Here is a 6,836-nt window from a genome sequence, read left to right as displayed (position 1 = left end):
TCGGAGCAATTTCATGCTGTGGCGCACTCTCTCGCTCCCAAATCTCTCCGGGGCGGGACTTCACGGCTATCTTGATGGAACTACGGCCGCGCCGGCGAAGACCATCGTCGAAGGCACTGGTGATGCTGCAGTCACCGTGGCAAACCCCGCCTACGCCACATGGTGGACACAGGACCAGCGTGTCCTAGGGCTACTCCTCTCGTCCATGGACGAAGACATCGCCTGCCAGATGATCGGCAGGACTACGGCCGCCGCGGTGTGGGAAGCAGTCCACGCCATGTTTGGTGCCCAGAACCGTGCCAATATTCGGCACATCCGTCGGCAGATCCAATCTCTGCGGAAGAACGACATGACCGCCGGCGAGTACATGAACAAGGTCAAGGTTCTGGCAGACACCATGGCCGCCACCGGATCACCACTCAAGGACGACGAGATCATTGACTACATGATCACAGGATTGGGCTCCGACTTCAACCCCCTTGCGGCCTCCATGATCCGCGACAACCGCGCTGACTCCCTCGCGGACTTCTACTCGCACGTGCTCAGTTTTGAGTCCCTGTGTGCGGGTCAGACCCAGACCGATGACTGGTCCTCCTCTGCAAACGCAGTATCCCGGCCTGGCTCTTTCCCCATCGCCGGCCAGCCGTCGCAGCACCGCCCCTACGACAACAACTCTGGGCGCCCCGGCACCGGTCAAGGCGCTGGTGGTGATCGTCGCCAGAACAACGGCGGCAGCAACAACTACGGTGGGGGCGGCAACTACGGTGGGGGCGGCGGCAACGGCCGCTCCAACGACGGTGGCGGCGATCGCCGTCAGTACAACGGCGGCGGCAACAGCCGAAACAGCCGCAAGAAGCAGCGGCCACAGTGCCAGTTGTGCAACTACTGGGGGCATGAGGCGAGCGACTGCCGCAACCGCTTCAACCCTGAGTTTGTGCCCCCACGCCAGCGCTCCGACAACTCGGCGTCCACCAGCTCCAATGACTCCCACTGGCACATGGACACGGGGGCGACGGACCACCTGACGAGTCATCTCGAGCGCCTCCACATGGCCGAACGATACGGCGGGAAGGATCACGTGCAAGTAGCCAATGGTGCAGGTTTGTCAATTTCTCACATTGGTCATTCAACTTTAGCCGGTTCCTCCCTCCGCTTAAAAAATATCCTGCATGTTCCAAATATCCACAAAGATCTTCTTTCTGTATATCGTCTCGTTTCCGATAATTATGTCTTTGTGGAATTTCACCGTGATTTTTTCTGTGTCAAGGACAAGGCCACGAGGAAACTTCTTCTTCTCGGTAGAAGCAAGGGCGGTCTCTACCCTGTTCCTTTTAGTCGAGCCTCGTCATCATTGTTTCGCCATGCCCTCTCCAGCACCAAGACCACATCCGCGCAATGGCATCAGCGTTTAGGTCATCCTACAAATAAAATAGTTCAAACTCTTGTTAGGAACAATAATTTATCTTGTTCGTCGTCAGACAATATTGTGTTAGTTTGTGATGCTTGCCAGCGTGCAAAGAGTCACCAATTATCTTATACTGCATCTCATCGTGTTTCCACTATGCCTCTTGAGTTGATCCACTCTGATGTTTGGGGTCCTGCTATTGCCTCCTCCGGAGGTTTTAAGTACTATGTTAGTTTTATTGATGACTACTCACGGTTTTGCTGGATTTATCTTCTCAAACACAAGTCTGATGTTGAGCAGGTCTTCTACACCTTCCAGGCACACGTCCAACGCCTTTTGAGCACCAAAATCAAGGCAGTTCAGTCCGACTGGGGGGGCGAGTATCACAAGCTCCATCGGTATTTTCAGCGCACGGGCATCTCCCACCGTGTGTCCTGCCCTCATACGTCCCAACAAAATGGTGTTGCGGAACGTAATCACCGCCACCTCATCGAGACGGGCCTTGCCCTGCTCGCTCATGCCTCCGTCCCTCTATGGTACTGGGATGAAGCCTTCTTAACGGCGTGTTATCTTATCAATCGCATGCCTACCTCTGTGCTTAACAACGACACTCCTGTGCAGCGCCTCCTCAACATAAACCCCGACTATTCCTTCTTAAGCATCTTTGGATGTGCTTGTTGGCCCAGTCTTCGCAAATACAATTCCCACAAGCTCTCTTTTCGTTCCAAAATGTGTGTTTTTCTGGGATATAGTCCTATGCATAAGGGGTACAAGTGCCTGGATAGGTCCACCGGGCGCATTTACATTTCTCGTGACGTCGTGTTCGACGAGTCCGTGTTCCCTTATGCGACCCCCGGTGTTACCGTTGATATCTCCACCCTAGCCGAGTCCATCATCACTTTTCCTTCCACCGAACCGGCTATGAGTGCCCATGTGAGAAATTATGACCTGTCCTATTTGTCTACTGACCATGTTGTTCCAGATGATGTGTTCCCTGTGCAGGTCTGACATGGGCATACCCTTCGGGTACCCATTATTAGTATACCCGGCTCGGCCCAATATGGAGAAGACCCAATATGGAGAAGGCCCAACAAGGCAACCCGAAGAAGTAGTCGACTAGGACTCTTGTAAAACCCTAGGCTGGTTGCATATATAAAGCTAGCCAGGGCACCCGAAATAAAGAGGACAACATATAGACATAGAGATAGACAACATAGCTCCGCCGATGGCGACACCATGTAAACATACTGTGATCATATAGTGGATTGCTAGCAGCACGTAGGGATCCTCCACCGAGGGGACCCGAAGCTGGGTACGTCGTGTGCCTAATCTCGTCCCCGGAATCTCCATCGTCGCTCTTCCCGAAAACCCTAGTCTACAATATGTAGGCATTGCCGAGGTATTCCCTCGTCAATTGGCGCCGTCTGTGGGAAACGCGATGACTGGATTTTGTGATCCGGGCGGGATCCGTCAAGTTCGTCATCAACAATGTCTAGATCGCGCCTCGGAAAACAGTGTACTTCAAACCTCACGGATTCATCATCAACAATGAAAACAGCTTCCTCACCAACTCGATCAGAAGAGAGCGCCTTGGCTCCGATCTCTACAATCTTCCGTACCCGAGGAACATGGCAGCAAATTGTCCAAGAAGTTTCTGAGACCAATCTCGATTCGTTCGTTCTGCGGAACCCAATCCAAGGTGATCAGCGACTTGGACCACAAATTTCCATCAAGAAACAACGTACGGCGGCAGGAACAGGAGCTGCCTAGACTGACTTTCCAATCCAAGACAATTCCAGATCGGTTTGTATAAACGGATAGTATGGCGTGGTTCTCTCCAATCCATGTAAAAAGCAAGTCCCAAAGAAAGGCAGCAGCCACGTGACCCAATCCACGTAAAAAGCAAGTCCCAAAGAAAGGCAGCAGCCACGTGACCTTGTCTCTGCAATGGAAAATAAAATCCAATCAGACTTAGGTCGATCGGATCAGCTTTCATGAATCAGGATTGAAAATCAGTCCACGCACGGAATTCTCCAGGAAGAAAAAGCAAATCGGCACCCAAGTCTCATACATGGCGTATACAAGCTTCATGCAAAGCCGACGACGACAACAAGCCGTAAGATACCGCGTCGAAAAATCATCAGCACCGACTCCGTCCGTACCAACTCGCCATCCGACACATCAGGTGCTATATTTCCAGTTAATTATTGTTTGTAAAACTTATTTCGATGAAATATTTTTTCGGCTCCTGTTATTATTTGCGTGAAGATTTTTGCACTTCAATATAACATCAGATCGAAATAAGTTTCGATTACTTTGTTCTACCGACCCCGTTCACCAACGCGCATCCGCCATCCACGCTTGGGGGCTCATATGTCGAGGATCCGCCACATCTACTACGTCCACCGCTTCGACTGCATCTGCCGGACGACCTACTTCCACGTCGACTCCGCTGCACCCGATAAAACGCTAAGTCTTTCTCTTCCTCGAAGATTCAATCATTTATTACTTTCGCCACACCCGAATATTCGAATACTCGGGTGTTGCACCATTACGTTATTATAGCAAATTCACCCAAACACTGGCGGCTGCGCCATTACTTCATTACCACAAATATACTCGGTTACTTGGTGAATTTCTTTTCTTCGGCTCTGGATATATCTTCTTCGGCTCAGTGAAATTATTTTCTTCGGCTCAGTGGAATTATTTTCTTCGACCTAGTGGCTTTATATTCTCCGGCTCAGTGGATTTAATTTCTTCGGATTACTGGATTGGTTTTCTTTGGTTAATAATTGGTTCACTTATACAATATTACCCGATGCTTTTCCGGGTCAATGGATTCATCTTCTATGGTTATTACTGGATTCTTCGGATCAATGGATTCATCCTCTATGATATCAGCGGATTCATCTTCTATGAACTATTTTCTTCGGATCAATGGATTCATCTTTATGATATCAGCGGATTCATCTTCTATGATTATTACTGGATTCTTCGGGTCAATGGATTCATCCTCTATGATATCGATGGATTTATCTTCAATATATGCTCTATATTTAATGGCGTAATCCTCAATATGGACTCATCTCAAATACTTCATCTGGGATTCATCTTCATATATTATTGTCTATGGCTTCATCTTAAATGGTGTCACCTTATATGACGTCGCGATTCCATCAACTTATTTCGACATCACGCCTAACACTCGGGGGCTCGACAACGATTTCACCTCGGGTCACGACTGCGACACAACAATCATGACATCACCTCAGCAACGCTCGGGGGCTCGACTATTTCTTCACCAACAATTTCGCGGCATCCACTTTTGCTATTTGGTGGTTTCTACTTTGGCTAGATTTCTTATCTACACTCGAAGACTTCATCATGCATCGACTTCGTCGTGTCCAAAAAGCTAAGTGTTCTTTTATTTTGCACAAAGTTGATTACCGTTTACTTTCGCCGCACCCAACACTTGGGGGCTGCGCGGCATATATTCACTTTACATATCATCGAATCTGAGCATCTGACACCGCATGCGAAAAAGAGAGTCAAGGGAAAGATAGAAAAAGTTTGTTTATTTATGCAGGAGAAAGACGACGAAATTTTCTACAAAAGAGAACCCGACGAAATTGTCAAAGAGAGAACTCGACGAAATTGTCTTCAAGAAAGAACAGGACCCGAAAAATTATCTTCAAGGAGGTGCCGAAGAATTATCCTCAAGGAGGTGCCGAAGAATTATCCTCAAGGAGTTGCCGAAGAATTATCCTAAAGGAGGTGCCGAAGAATTATCCTCAAGGAGTTGCCGAAGAATTATCCTCAAGGAGTTGCCGAAGAATTATCCTCAAGGAGTTGCCGAAAAATTATCTTCAAGGGGGTGCCGAAAAATTATCTTCAAGGAGGTGCCGAAAAAATATCTTCAAGGAGGTCCCGAAGAATTATCTTCAAAGAGAACCCGAAGAATTGTCCTCAAATAGGACCCGAAGAAATTTTCCTGAAGGAGGAACCCGAAGAATTGTCCTCAAATAGGACCCGAAGAAATTTTCCTGAAGGAGGAACCCGAAGAATTGTCCTCAAATAGGACCCGAAGAAATTTTCCTGAAGGAGGACCCGAAGAATTGTCCTCAGGGAGAACCCGAAGAATTGTCCTCAAGGAGGACCCGAAGAAATTTTCGTGAGAGAAGAACTCGACGAAATTTTCATCAAGGAGAAACAAAAAAAAAGAGGAAAAAAAAGAGGACGGACAAATCTTCGGGTCCATTGACTCGTCATTTGTTCTGAGCAAGAGTATCGGCGATGTGCCTGACGACAATATAGAAGAACCAATATATTCGGCTGTCTCATAAAGCCCGAGAGAAAAATATAGAAGAACCCGCAAAATGGGTCATTGCATCAGCCGAACAAGGCACTCGACAATATATTCTCAGAACGCCAAAGTTGCGATCAATTTCTGAATGCCGCAAATTTGCGAAGGTAAGACCCCAGATCCGTTCTGCTGGGCGTGGCATCGCCAAAGACTGCGCTCTGCTACTTTTATCCGTATCAACAGATACGAAGAAAAATCCTAACGGACGCGTTAGGTACCCGATAAACATGACTGGGACTCGACAGAATGGTAAGACCTTAAGCGGCACCTGTCGAGTTAACACCAGTATCCCGAGATCATGTCCGGGGACGTGATCTTGAAGTAGGTTTTTGCGGATTGCCACTAGAGCAGTTAACTAGTACCTGATCCGTCAGATGAACTAGCCCCAACTACCATTATCCCTGTACAATATAGATATGGATGTCAAATAAAAATAGCAACGGCTTGGAGTCGATAAAAAGAGGGGCTGCGCCAAGTTCTTTATTGAGTAGTACAACTTGAGCCTATGCTAGGTGCAAGCACCTGTTCATAGGCTCGGGGGCTACTCTTATCGAGAGCATTGTTTACCCTCTCGATAAGATACAAGAAAGAGAAAAATTGTGGAGTCGATTAAAAGCAATTTGAGCCTACACCCAAGTGCAAACACTTGGCTGTAGCCTCGGGGGCTACTCCCATCGGGAGCACTGGTCGCGCACCCGATAGAAAAGTAACTTCGACAGCATCTACAATGATCAAGGTTTGTAGACTCAACTCGATTCTATGACTCGAGTGGAGCCTACTCCCATCGGGAGCACATGGATTTCATCAAGTCTTCCAGAAATATAGTTAAGTTCTTCATTGAGTAGTACAACTTGAGTCTATGCCCAAGTGCAAGCACTTGCCCATAGACTCGGGGGCTACTCCCATCGGGAGCGCTGCCGCGCACCCGATAATTTCAAGAATCGTCGACATCATCTACGCTACACATGATCTACGACATGGACCTCGCCTTGTATTTCTTCGACTTCAGAGATGGTTATGCTTGGAGTTTCTACGCAAGTCTTCGACTTCCCTATAAACTCGGGGGCT

The 6,836-nt window shown here is 48.2% G+C and overlaps 1 non-coding gene across 1 annotated transcript; it reads left to right on the top strand.

The window, feature by feature from the left end:
• Positions 1 to 415: 415 nt before the first annotated feature.
• On the top strand, positions 416 to 554 carry LOC127337291 (small nucleolar RNA Z247). Its single transcript, XR_007873705.1, has one exon. It is a non-coding gene; the product is annotated as a small nucleolar RNA Z247 (small nucleolar RNA).
• Positions 555 to 6,836: the final 6,282 nt, after the last annotated feature.

The sequence above is a fragment of the Lolium perenne genome, chromosome 2 (assembly GCF_019359855.2).
Source record: "Lolium perenne isolate Kyuss_39 chromosome 2, Kyuss_2.0, whole genome shotgun sequence".
Classification (NCBI taxonomy): Eukaryota; Viridiplantae; Streptophyta; class Magnoliopsida; order Poales; family Poaceae; genus Lolium; species Lolium perenne.
This window is presented reverse-complemented; position numbering and strand designations above follow the sequence as displayed.